Below are 14,704 nucleotides of genomic sequence, written 5' to 3' on the forward strand. Positions count from 1 at the left end.
GTCTCAATAACCAACTTTTTATTAAAATATCGAAGTACGGATTATTCCAATGAATAAAATGAAATCCAATAAAAAAGGTTGAATAAAGTTTCTTTTTATTAGCAACACAATTTATTTACGACCTATTTATCATCCGAGAACTGAATTATTGCTACAAAATAAAATTGAAATGTCGTATGACCAAAGGGTTTTATTTTCTTTTATTTCGATCATTTTCAATGGAACGTCGCAATGGTTCCGGTCAGCAAATTTTCATCCGATTTTCCAGCTTCCGAAATTGTTTGTTTGTATATGCTGTGTCCTGAACTTTCATCGAAGCCCCACTTGCAAACCAGTTTTACAGCAGTAGAAGCTTCCAACGAAATATCCTTCATTATACTGGATGCAGTACCATTCATGAGCTATTGTAGATCGACTGTAGCAGCTATTTCTGATACAGAAATCGGTTTTGGAATTATGTATCGTTTCTCTTGCTTTAGCTCATAAAGGCTAGGAAGCAAGTTCGGATGTAATTCGTTCAAAGTGGTTCGAAGCAAATTGTACTTTCGTTCCGACAGATCTAAATCAATGTTCAAAGCTAATGCCTGTGCTGCAGTCATGACCTGTACTTGATCCCCACTCGAAGAATTTGATAAATTGTCAGCGAATGCGAGCTCTTCGTTGATAAGACCTGCAACAGGTCCCTTTTAAGTTTTTCTTGAACATTCATTGAACGGTTTGTGAGGCCCCATGCCAGCCTTTGCAGCCGAGCTGCAAATATCTGCATCGTCAGTTTCCTGAATACGCGGGAGCTGAACTGGTTTTTTGTATGATCTTCCACATTTAGCCCACTTTTGGTTTATTTTGCAACAATAAAATTTGCAAAACGTCTTTAGCTCGTTTTCAAATATCTTGGAGAAAGAAACAGAGCCATAACATATGTACATGAAATTCAGAACATGATTTTTCCGATTGGGTGGAGTGGCAGAAAAGTACTACTCGAAACAATCTTTATTGATGGTTGTGGCAGTATATCCTAAAAATCATAAGATGACGTACAATTGGCAAACATATGCAGCTGGAATCACTTCCAGAATTTAAAAAATACTTCAAATTTTATTTTAAAGTGGATTTCAGAAAGGTACTTTGAGGTACTTTTTTGTATGGGCAAAAAGAAGATAAGTGTTTTAATTTTCTTCTATATTAAAAAGCATGTACCTGAGAAGCATCTTTTTCAACAATTGCTAAATTATCTCACAGAAAATTGAATGGAATGCCTCCTACTTACTTGTTTCAATACGGTCCATAACGATTTTCATTTTGAAAATATAATAAGTATGGGAATGAAGCGAATTGTAGAGGGACTGGATTGACACGAAAACAATGAATAATATAGAACGATGAAACAACTTGTCAACACGTGGTGTTTTGGTTTGTTTTGAAAACTGCACGAACTTTCTAATATCTGTTCTACACGCTCAAAACATATGTTAACATCATGGCCTACTTGATTCGGTCGAATATGAAAGTTGATTTTTTGACTTTTGTCCAAGGGACGAAGCACTGTGGGCCCTCTTAGACCGTTCAAATACCGCGTTGTTTGTCGCTAGAGGCGATTTTTTTCCCTCCTTGTTCGTCGGAGGTAGACGCGTTTTCTTAAGTGCTCCGTGATTATTTTTATTTAATTTATTTTTAATTGACGAACATCGCGTGCGACCGGCAAAAATGCAGTGTAGTGTAAAAACCTGTAGGGTAACTGGGGGTAAAACGCGCCCTCTAAGGAAGGAAGCGTTTTTAGCTATGAAGAACATTATTATAAGCTCTTTTTTAATCATTATCTCATAGACAAACATGTTTTCTATCAAATAGTAGAAACAGCCATCCATTATCTTTTTTCTGAAGTTAATTGATCAAGTTTTATAAAATGCTTGCTTATCTGCATTTTTATTTTTTGCGGGGTAAAACGCGCCACCTGAGCTCGGCGTTATCCGAATGCACGTGCGCATGCGCAATCGTGCTTGTTATATACGTTGCATACATAAGGGCGTTTGATCAAATGTTATTGTTCAGTTATAGTATATATGCTGAATCGAAAAATGTGCATTTGTAAGGTTCAAATTGGCACGTAACTACATCTCGGCATTACGTTTGCTGGAATTTGAATTCAAACGGCTGTTTTGGTGTTATGAAAAATGGGTGGCCGTTTTGCCCCACGAGTTGATTAAAGTTTAAGTCCTTCAATACGCTTTTTAAGGATAAATTCAACACTTTTTTCGCATGGAATACAAACTATGGGAGTGCACAAGTCGATTATCGGTGATAGTTTGAAAAGAATTGTTCTTATATCGTTCGAAAAACAGCGTCCCAAAGCACGTCGTCCGTTCAAAACAATGGTGGCGCGTTTTACCCCAACGGCGCATTTTACACCCAATCCCCCTAATATCAGTGACGATCGCTTCCTATGGAAGTGCGAGTTTTGTTCCAAAAACTACCACGTGGCGTGCATTGGAGTACAACGGCACCAAGAGTGTTTTATCTCGTCCTACATGGTTCCTCTATGTGACGATTGTCAACATAATTTGAAAACTGGCATTGACACCCGCAAAGTGCTGCATCAACAGCAGCAGCTAATTGATTCAATTAAGGCGCAAACAATAGAAATATTAGTAGTAGAACGCTAGTAGCGCTGTTGTCACAAAACTGATTTTAATTATTCGTACCTTAAATTATGGTTTTTCATTGTTTGTTCAATGCCTTGTCGTTGTTTATGTTTCTATAAATAATTTGACACTTTGGTGCCCGGTACTCAGCCTGTCAGTTCGAGGCAAACTAGATGTTGGTAACACGAACAGCAGCGACATTAGCATTCTTAGGTTAATGCTTCTACTGCGCAAACTGACGCCAATCTTCGAATAGCTGCTGATCTGAAAAAAGCTCAGCGCAATGGGTGAATTATTTGACCAAATTGAGCTTCAGCTCAAGAAATCAGTGCTGTGCATTAACAGCAGCACATCGTCGAGCGTATCCAATGCTGTATCGGCATTATCGCGTGTGGCCGAAAAATATTCAGGAAATATAAATGATATGCCCAGCAACGATTTTATTGCACTAAAAAACATCTAACTGGTCTTTTAAATATTTTAATGAAATCTTCAAAACAACATATTGAAGATTTTGTAGAGGCGTTAACGGTGGATCTGACTGATGAATTAAAAAAGATCTGTACCGTAATCCGGGGGCAAATTGATCACTTTTTTACAACTTTTTGCTGTGTTACCCATGGGAATTCAAATATTGTCAAATAAATTTCGACAAAATCAGTACTCCTTTAATCTTTATCAGTTTATGTAATCGACTTTTCGTGAAGTAATATTCAACATATCATAAAAATAGTTTGAATATCAAAATATTAAAACGACACACTGGGGCGAAATTGATCACCATACAACAGAGCAGGTTTAAGAATGAAAAATGTCCGTATCTATTAAATTTAGGTCTCCTGAATCTGAAAATGATGTCAAAATTCTTACAACTCAAGTTTTTGGTCATTTTATTGCAAAATTAAACTTTGAAAATCTGCTGAATACGCCTAAATGTAGGCAATTTCCCTTGAAATGAGCTCATTTTTTTAGAATAATCGTTTTATGAGCAAAATGCTCATTGCAATGAACATAACGCTAGCATTGGCACTGCCCGATTTGTGGAAGATGAGTCACCGCCAAGCCTATTACAAGAGGTTGGCGTTTACTTGGAACTAAAAAAGTTTGGCGTTCGAACTGGACGGAATATGACAAACGTCAGCAATGCCGTGCACTACAGCAAAAAGACAAAGAAAATGCCCAAAAGCGGAAGAAAGCAAAGAAAAGCTTCAACACTTCTATGAACACCACAAATACTAAAATGAACAACAAAGAAAAGCCGTTACATGTTTGACCAAACTTTATTAACTACAACGCCAGTCACTTCAGGCGCAGAAGTAACGGAAAGTGTCATCATGACAAAAGCCAAAAACCAAAGGTGTTCATAAACAGATGTCGAAAAGGAAACAATTTCCTTCCACCTGGCAGGGAGCTTCTGGCTGTAGCAAAGGATCGATTCGCGAGACCGCCAACGAACTATCCACCTATACAATTTCAAAGGGGGGAAACTCTAAACCCCTATCCAGTCTGCAATGGTCAACAACGTCATGTTCCCGCCACCCACCAACCAACAAACTGGATGGAGCCGAGCTGTCTTTCAACATCAACTGCATCGTGCAAATCGTGTGGATGTACTAGGTACTCGTGTTTTCAACGAAACTGACGCTCTCCCTAGATGAAGGAAACAACAATAACGTGTTAGATCTAAATATATCTTCAAATTTAACAAGTACTGAATTGCAAGATGAAGAGGTAACTAATCTAAGTAAATCAGATTGTTCTACTACTTTTAAAACTTCTTCACAGTTAGGTACAGAAGTTTTGGTTTATTGCCAAAACTTTAAAAGTGCTTCTAAGATGAAAGAAATCCATAGTAGAATTTTAACATGTCCTTACACAGTTATTTTGGCAACAGAAACTAGCTGGGATAAAACTGTGAATAGTGAAGAAATTTTTGGAAATAAAGATAATATTTTTAGGAATGATCGTGACTGTCAAACGTCTGAGAAGAAGTCAGGAGTAGGAGTCTTAATTGCTGTATCTACATTGCTAACCTAGTGTACAAATCATAGAAACCACTAAATTTAAAGAGTTCGAGCATGTATGGGTGAAAATACACATAGCAGGCGAAATGCATGTGTTTGTGTCTGTGTATTTTCCGCCGAAAAACGCTCGTAAAATAGTTTATGAGACATTTTGGAGAAAATGAGGCTTTGCAATTTATATGTTATACATTGGCAAGTCTAGGTCTAAATCATATTGACCACGTTGAAAATCAGCAGAACTGATATTCAGATCTCCTTATGACGAATACTGATGAAGATTTCTGTGTGGTATAATCATTGACTCCCTTATGGAAAAACGAACTTTTTCATACAGCAATTGAGTTTTCTTTATTCGTGCATGGAAATAAGAGACCTATAGATTGCGACTTTGAAGAAGTTCATGATTATCGTTCAGCAAATTATGACAATATAAGACAGAAAATCAATCAATTAAGTTAGCAAAATGTGATAAGAAACGAAGAAAATGTTGAATCTGCCGTTAAAATGTTTTACAAAATTTTAAACGAAATAATACATGACTATTTACCCTTAATAAAAGAAGAAGGATTCATAACTCAAAGTCCCCTATATGGTTTAGTAAAGAAATCAAAATTTTAAAGAATCGTAAGAAAAAGGCACATAAAATATACAAAAAAATGTTAAAATGATGAAAATTTAATTAACTATTTAAATATTTGCGATCAATTAAATCTTGCCATTGATACCGCATTTGAAGAGTATATTGAACGAACTGAGCGTGAATTGAAATCATGTCCTGAGAATTTCTTTAATTACGATAAAACAAAAAAAAAACAAATCTGACAACTTTCCATCTGAAATGCACCTTGATGATAAAATTAGTGTGAATCCTGAAGAAAGTTGCAATCTTTTTGCAACATTTTTTCAAGACGATTACACTACTTATTCAGAAAAAAATGGAGATCGTGAATATTTTTCATTTCTTCCGGAAATCTCAAAAGACATTTGCGTCAATCAAATCAAAGTACATGATATCGTAGATGCACTAAAACGTCTAGATGTCTCCAAAGGTGCTGGACCTGACGGCATTCCACCTGTATTTTTGAAAATTTTATCAATCGTACTTGCATCTCCGCTATTTTGGATCTACAATATGTCTTTGCAATCAGGTAGTTTCCCTGAAACATGGAAAAGCTCTTGCATTATCTCATGTATTCTTAAGATTTTCGAGGCAATATTAAATAAAATTTTATTCAATACTAGTGGTCCCGGCAAACTTCGTCTTGCCATCAAGTAGGCTGTTGAAAACCGCTATGAATCGTCCCATACAAAATGACAGTTCCGTTCAGTCCCGTTTTTCCTACTTTCCCGGTGAACATCCTGGAACTTTTATACACACAAACACGTCGGAACCCTTGACGAACAAAATGGAAAAAGAATCATCCAAATCCGTTGCCTCGTTCGTGAGCCATTTCGTGACATACAAACACCATTCCATTTTTATTTATATAGATGGTGAAAAACAGTATAACTCATACTCAGCATTTTTTTTAAAAGGACGCTAAACATGCACAAACTTGCTGGAGTTGATTCATTTGACAGCCATGGATAATCGTAATCACGTGGCAGCTCACTATACAGATTTCAGTAAAGCTTTCGATCGCATTGACATACCAATGTTGCTTTTTAAGTTAGAAAAATAGGATTTCAACCGGACCTTCTTAAATGGGTAGAGTCTTATCTTACTAATCGTCAACAAATAGTTAGATACAAAGGAGTAAAATCTATTCCATTTAAAGTTACATCGGGAGTTCCTCGAGGGTTTCATTTAGGGTCATTATTCTTTATTTTATACGTTAACGACATTTCCTTCATGTTTATAAAAAGTGAAAGCTCTCATATATGCTGATGACATGAAACTGTTTCTTTAAATAGCAAACGATGAAGATATACATACTTTTCAAAATGAAATTGATATGTTTTACAAATGGTGCAATAAAAGCCTTCTCCAATTGACGTAAAAAAAATGTAATTCAATATCCTTTAGTAGAATGCGTAGTATACTTAACACAACAGTCTACATAGGGAATCAACTAGTAGAAAAATACGTAAGAATAAGACATTTAGTAGTGATTTTAGATTCCAAAGTTACTTTTATAGATCACTATAATACAATTATCAACAAGGCAAACAAGATGCTAGCATTTATAAAACGGTTAAGCTATAATTTTCACGATCCATACACTATAAAAACATTATACATAACCTATGTGCCTTCAATTTTAGAATACTGTAACATAGTTTGGTCACCATTTTCATCAACCCATGAAAATCGTATAGAATCAGTTCAAAAACAATTTCTGTTGTTCGCACTTCGAAAATTAGGTTGGATAAGGTTACCTCTACCATCTTATGAAGCACGATGCTTGCTCATTAATATTCGAACATTGAAGAAACGTCGCGAATTTGCAATGGTCTCGTTCGTAAATGATATAGTTTCGCATCGTATTGACTCGATGACACTTTTGTCAAAATTAAATTTTTATGCTCCTTCAAGACAACTGCGAAGTCGTAGTATTTTTTATACAAACCATCACCGCACAAATTTTGCCAAATTTGAGCCTTTAAATCAAATAATGTCTGTTTACAATACACATTGCGAATCCATTGACTTTACTATGACGGAATCGGAACTAAAACAAAAAATTATGTCAAATCAAAACTCGAACAAAATTAAGAAAATAACGTTTCAAACTATATAATATTAAGTTTAAAATTGTAACAACATGGTCTACTTCTGATTGACGACATGAAACAAAAAAATAAAAAAAAAAAAATAACGGAGGCCGCTCCTTTTTTGATCGGACGCCACCTCAGCTGTCTGAACGACCGATTGGATAGCGTCCAGAGTAGATTTACCTTTCCTGAAACCAAACTGGTTCTTGGACAAACTGTCCGCACCTTCCGTATACGGTACTAACCTGTTGAGGATCAAACTCTCCAACAACTTGCCCGTCTTATCTAGTAGAAGAATACGTATATATAACGACGTAATCCAGGTGTGTATATAACGGAAATATACCGACAATAAGTTAAGGTGATGACCTTATTCTCTCCACTCATTTCCGATGAACGCATTACGACAATTTTATTAATGTATGTCAGAATAATGAATTAGACATCCCTAGACTTATGAGATGTATTGAATTTATTATACGAATGTGTGTAATGGATTAGTTGGTGTTGTGTCCGCCGCTGATCGGTTTTGGTTGGGAGCACAATAATTGAATTAAATGTAATGGTCGCGTTTCGAATACATAATCTGAAATTATTGAGGGCTTAATGGTTTAGATTCCTGGAGACTAACATGTATAAACCTATATTGGGGCAAAATGTCGAAAAACAAAACGTGGAAAGAGAAAACGTCAAATGCCAAAACGTCAAATGCTAAAACGTCAAAAGGACAACATGTCGAAGGGACAAAACGTCGAAAGGACTAAACGTCGAAAAGAAAAAAAAAGAAAGAAAACAAAAGTTTCTTGAAAACGAAAATTTCTTGAAAAAAAAATACTACTTTCTACTTATTGTCTTTTCCGACGTTTTGGAATTCGAAGTTTTAGGATTTGACGATTTGGCATTTGAAGTTCTGTATCTCGATGTTCTGTGTTTCGACATTTTGTCCCTACAAAACGTTGAAAGACAGAATGCCGAATGCCAAAACGTCGAATGGAGAAAACGTTGAAAAGAAGGAAATTGAACAAAAAAAAAAAAATCATTATATGCCAAGTCTGGCAAACAATATTGAAAATTCATCGCTTTCAACGTTTTGTCCTGTCGCCGTTTTGTTCCTTTCGACTTTTTTATGATTCGGCGTTTTTGTTTTTCGACATTTTGTCCCTAAACCTCAGACTTTCATGAAGTTTTTGAATTTGTTATTTTTTTTTAAATCTGTAAAATTGATAAAAACGTTAACAATGTCATTAATACTGTAAAACTGGCTAGTTTAACAGAAATCTTATGTTCTGATCGTCGATGAAGAATTTGTTTAGCTTTAATTACTTCTTAATAGATTTTAAATTGGAGCTATATAACCAAAAATATTAGCATTTTAGTAATAAAGGTTTAAAGCTGACAATTATGATTGCTATAAAGTTTTAGAAGAACTGGGCTATTCGAGGAAATGAGGTATTCGGGAGGAAAAGTAAAACAATTCATTTTAAGACAATATCAACTAGGATATCTTCAGAGGACTTCCACCGATATTTTCTTGACAGGAAAAAAGAAAATGATAGTGGTATATTTTTTCTAATATTTATTGAATCTATATTTCCATTATGTTCTCCTGTTTTCAATGAGTGGCCGGCGCAAGTAATGCCATTATGCCGGACATAACGAGAATTTTATCAGAACTGTTGGTGCAGAACGGGAAAAGCTACAAAACGCAATTTATCGCTTGTGAGACGTCCTCACATAAATGGCCTCTTGGAAATCTGCCTTCCCCTTGCCGTAGCCTTCATCGTTGGAAACCATAATCTCGTTTAAATTTGTTAGTTTATGAGGTAAGAGCGAATAGTTTATTATTATCCTCTATTCAGAAGAGCTGCTGCTACTACCTTGCCACCGTTTATTGCATTGTCGGTGTTCTCGACGGTAGAATTCCAAAGCATAGAATAAAATTGAGAAAAACCACGGAGACAGTTTTCACACAGGACACAGGAAAAACTGAAGGTGAAGTCTATTATAACCTCTAGCACTTTCATCGTTCTTCCAGCGGGCCCTGAATGGGGGAAAAAGTCCTGAAAGACTCCGCAAGCTATCTAGTGGATGATGGGAAAACCAGGCCAAAACAGCAGCAGTAATACCGCCTTCTGGAAAATTCTACTGACTGCTCGACACACAAATTAAGTCCTGTGTCCTAGTGCTGCTGCTCCGACCATCTCCACGAGGTAGGGATGAAAAAAATAAACTAAAACAGCAAAAAGCATAAGGCGGAAGTGGCTAACAGAACTTTCATTGAGCTGAAGCTGCTGCCGTTGGGCTCATATAGGTGATGTGATGTACAGGATGGAGTATAGCAGCCAAATTAACAAGCTTTTAAACAAGGGGAACACTCTGCGTTGCATTGAAATGCAACTAATAAAGTAATCAAGTATAAGCAATAGTATCACTGTTCGGTAGAATAAGCTAAACCTAGAAAAAAGATCGTTTTTTTATATTTGGTGCAAAAAATGACAATTTTCTTACTTTTTTAAATTATGATTTATAAATTACGGCTAATCAGCCGAGTGGAAATTTGAACAACTACCGAAAAACTAACCATTACATATACTTCGCAATCTGATTTAATGGACAAATTGATGTGAAATTTGCGATTAAGTTACACGCCTTTCCGGTGAGAACCGAACTCACGACTTCCTGTTCACTAGATAAAGCGCGTTATCCCTACACCACGAAAGGACCCATTTTCTTGATAAGTCTTAGGTTTTCCTCAAGGTCCACATATGATGGTTATCCTTTTCGTAAGTCATGATAATATTTTTCCCCGGTAGAATATAAGAGCCGCATAAAATTGTCCCATGTAAAGCTGCAACTTGATGTGAAAGAGGATACTGTTTGCGGTAATTCTAGCCCGACAAGAGACGGCTCCCGGTCTGAGTGACAGCCAGGATGGAAGTTTGCATCTTTTTACAACGAGTCGTAATTAAATTTTAGACGTTTTATTCGTTTATTACTGCTAATGGAAACATGGCGATAAGAGTGTGCTGTTGGCGAAGTGGAGTTTTGCTGAAAGTTGCTTTCGGTGGCTGAGTGTGTTGTAATAAATTGAGAGAGAAAGATGCTTAATATTCGATAAAGAATGCTGCACATGTGGGACATCATTTGAAATGGACACAGTTCAATTTCAAATTAGTCATTTCCACTTTCCAAACAAGTTTGTGAACCTGAGTTTCGAAATAAAGTTTTGGCAACTTAATGCAACTAAATTAAACATGTACAATAACTATCAAGGTGAACCATGGGAAATTAAAAATAAAAAGATCATCGTGATAGATCCAAATCCGTTTCATTTGTCAAAATTATGAGTAGGGAGAATGGAAATTCGCGGCAAAATTCTTGTAATTTTGCGTGTGGCCTGGCCGATTAATCCAAGATTTCGCGGCTTTTTCGCGGTTCCATATTTTTGGCATTATTTTACCCACAAATACACATTTTCAGTAAAGACAGACATTTTATGTATAACAATCACGGATATATTCTTCAAATATAGTTTTTTTAAATTAAGATGATAAGTTTAATGTCAGAGTGGTAAAGCAAAATTTAAAACGAAATTATCAAGCCAAAAAAACATCCAAGTTCAAGCTAAACAGTTATAAAATGTTTGGTGAAACTTAGAAATCAAGATGAATAAACTATTTTCATGAGCAAAAAACTGGAATTTACAGTGATTTTCATATGAATTCTCCAAATTTGACTAACTTTGCGTCATTTCGAGGGATTCCCCAAACTTCGCGGTGGAGGCTAAATTTCGCGGATTTTTTGTGTTGTGCGCTTCCACAGTTGTTAACTGAGAGTTTTCTTTGCCTAATTTGCCATTTTCTTATTCATATATCGTGCGACACTTTACTTTGTGCCCAGGAAAGTCCATTGCAAAAAGATCCTGGACCGACTATTCAGGTATTTATAAAAGTGTTGCTTTCACAGTTCAATCATCTCATGTCCGTTCGTCAAGACGCTCCTATCCTCCCAAACATCTGCAAATCATGGCTCATCTCTAGGCATTTTTCATCAGTCTGGTGACCAAAATATGTTTGTCGTTATTTATCATATTTATTAATTTTGTGATACAAATTTGATAACTGGCTTTAAAAACAAGTTTTTGAGACGAACTTTTGGATAGAACCTAGAGTGAAATATTGAGCCTTGTTACTAATGATGTGTACAGGCTAATATAATGTCGTGCAGAAATGTAGGTTATTTTCAGTTACCGACATGTGCTCAATTCGATTTTCGACGGGTAACGGTAGAAGGAACAACCAATCGGCATTGCATTGCATTGTCTGATGGCCATACGACGATTCGTGTGCCGTAGAGGCAAACCGCTGAAGTTCTACTCCGATAACGGCACGAACTTTCAAGCTGCACTCAAGACTATCGTGCAGCAGATTCAAGCCGCTAGCGGGGACGAGTCCATGGATTCCAAAACCCTGTGGAATTTCAACCCACCTAGCGCACCCCACATGGGAGGAGTCTGGGAGCGACTGATTCGCTTAGTAAAAGCGTGCTTAACGACGACGGTCGGACGATAACCGACGAAGTATTGCTGACGACGATCGCTGAGGCCGAAGACCTGATTAACTCGCGGCCGCTAACGTACGTCAGCCTAGAACCAGGAGCGGAAGAAGCATTGACGCCGAACCATTTCGTTGGTGGTGTCGGTGCAATCGAGGTGGAACAAACCGTTTCACGAACCAGCAAAGGCGAGGCACTTTGGGATTGCTCCAAGTGGTCATAGCATCTAGCGGACCAGCTTTGGGCTCGCTGGGTAGCTGAATATCTGCCACCGATCAACCGACGGACCAGGTGGTACTCGGAGTCGCCTCCATTAGCCTGTGGTGATCTGGTGTACATCGCTTACAGAGCCGTGCAGAAGAGCTGGATCCGTGGCATCGTGACTGAGGTCTACCCGGGATCGGATGGACGAATCTGGCAAGCCATGCTCAAGATAGCGGAGGGTAAGTTCCGAAGGCCGGCGACAAAGCTGGCGGTGCTGGAGGTGCAGTAGTAAATCCGGTGTAGCCCAAGGACTCTACACCAGAGTTACAGGGTGGGATATGTTCACACCGCGGCTCACAACCCTGCGACGACGGCGTATCTGGCTGCGTACCCCCTAGGATAAGCATAGCTGTCAGTGAGTATGTTGCTACGCAAGAGTGACAAGGAAAATAAACAAAACATTGATACGGATGAGGAGAAAAACAAAATGGTTAGTGTAGAAAAATATTAGGATTCAACATCTTAGCGAGGCAAAGTTTTGTGAAATTTGTTGCCAATTGGTCAACCCATGGGTCTACTAGTACTGATAGAATAAACTCACCATGTTGCTCCATTCAGAAACCAGGATATCAAGATTCGAACGACCAAGCTCTTATTCATCTCCAGTTGAGATACAAAAAATAAAGCGACACTAAATCACCACTCTGATTTCTGGGCATTGGATTGCATGGTGGAGAGTGGAGTTCTTGTTCCAGTCCGTTCCTCCACGTGTCCGAGTCCTATTTTGGTCACTCCGCAAAAGGATGGCTTTTGATGTTTTGACCCGACACTTGAAAGCACTTGACAGTCCTTCACCATTTGATGAGTGAAAGCCTATCTTGATACGTATTTTTCGATATCACTGAATCACACGCTCCTGTATCAACTTCAAATTTCACTGTAACTCCCTCAATTCGAAGCTCCATAATGGCAGGCATATATATTCGCTCTCAACTATACTGAGTCTCCCGAAGAACGGAAATTCCACTACAGCTAAATACACACTCCGAAGGTTCACTCGATGAGTACAACCAGTTCAACTTCCAGTTTTCGACGATATCCATCATTTTTGCTACTCGATTTTGGTTGCTCGGCTTTTGGCTCGACGATCGACACAATGTGGACACGTGGTCAAGCTTTCTATGTGTGGAGCACGTCCACTGCTTGGCTGGACACAACTCCGGGTTGTGGGACCTACTTCTTTCTTTGAACGACTTCTGGCATGGCCGCCGGTAGGGGGCAGCAATTTTGGATTACTTTCGCCTTCATGTAGGGATGCATTGTATTCGCACGATTGGGATTGGGCCTTGAGATCGATGATAAACTCCGAAATGGTGTGACTTGAAGAGGCCGCTCACATTTTCGGAATTTATAACGCTCAGCAACAAAATTGACCGTTGGGGTTAAGTGCTTTCGACGGGGAAGGGACGTTTCGCATAAAGACGTTTCGCATAAGGACATTTCGCATAATTTTTATGGATGGACGTTTCACATAATGGACGTTTGGCATAAAGAGAATTATATGCCCTCTTCAAAATGCTACCTGTTCTTATATGAAACTGCTTTATGCGAAACGTCCATTATGCGAAACATACTTATGCGAAATGGGTCACCCCCGCTTTCGACAACTCGCTCAATTGCACAGAACTTTCTTATTATCGGGCGCTTCATTCATCAAGAAAAACTGTTCTAGCCGACAGACGTATTCGACGAACATTTCAGCAACCACAAATGGTTCCATGTGTCCAAACATCGGCATCAACATTATTACCACTCCCAGTGTTCCCGAAGTACCCGGTTTTTTCCTTGGCCTTCTTTCATTAATTGCCCGTTTTCACCACTCAGACACTACACTTATCACTGATCTCAGACGCATTTTTTTGCCTTTGGAGCCGGCCTTTTAATTTGAACCGATGTTGTTCTAAAAAGTGAGATTAAACTTCCTCCTCTCACGTGTGCAATCGATCCACCGACTTAACGATAGTTTCTGAATTGCAGACGCGTTTTCCGTTTCACATGTCACCGACAATTTGTAATGCCGTGCAGAAATGAAACTCGGGACTTTCACTTATCACTAATTTATTACTACACGGCTTCGTGATACTTATCGACCGTGTACGATCGGTTAAAGAAAGCGATCATGGGGACGCATGGTCTTTTATAGAGAGAACAAAAAGCCTTTACAATCTATTGAGCGTGGGGAGAGTGTGCGTGGATTGTCTACGTTCAAGGTCGTGTCTTTTACAATATGAGTACCATACCCACACAGTTACGGATCACCCACAGTGACGGATCACTTTGGCGTTCAACATCGGATAACTCGCTCAAAACATAAACGTTGATGTAAAACATATTTTTCCCATGTTATACTATTTGTCTTCTAGCATTTGTAATGTTAAGTACAACATTCAACCGCTTAATAACGGTGTATTTGTCAAATGTTTAGTTGGTACCACACAGCTATCATTATATGGTCGTTTTCTGTAAGAAGTGCCGTCAGCATTCATAAGCTCCCACAAGTGGTAAAAT

Source organism: Aedes aegypti, chromosome 3 (assembly GCF_002204515.2).
Source record: "Aedes aegypti strain LVP_AGWG chromosome 3, AaegL5.0 Primary Assembly, whole genome shotgun sequence".
Classification (NCBI taxonomy): domain Eukaryota; kingdom Metazoa; phylum Arthropoda; class Insecta; order Diptera; family Culicidae; genus Aedes; species Aedes aegypti.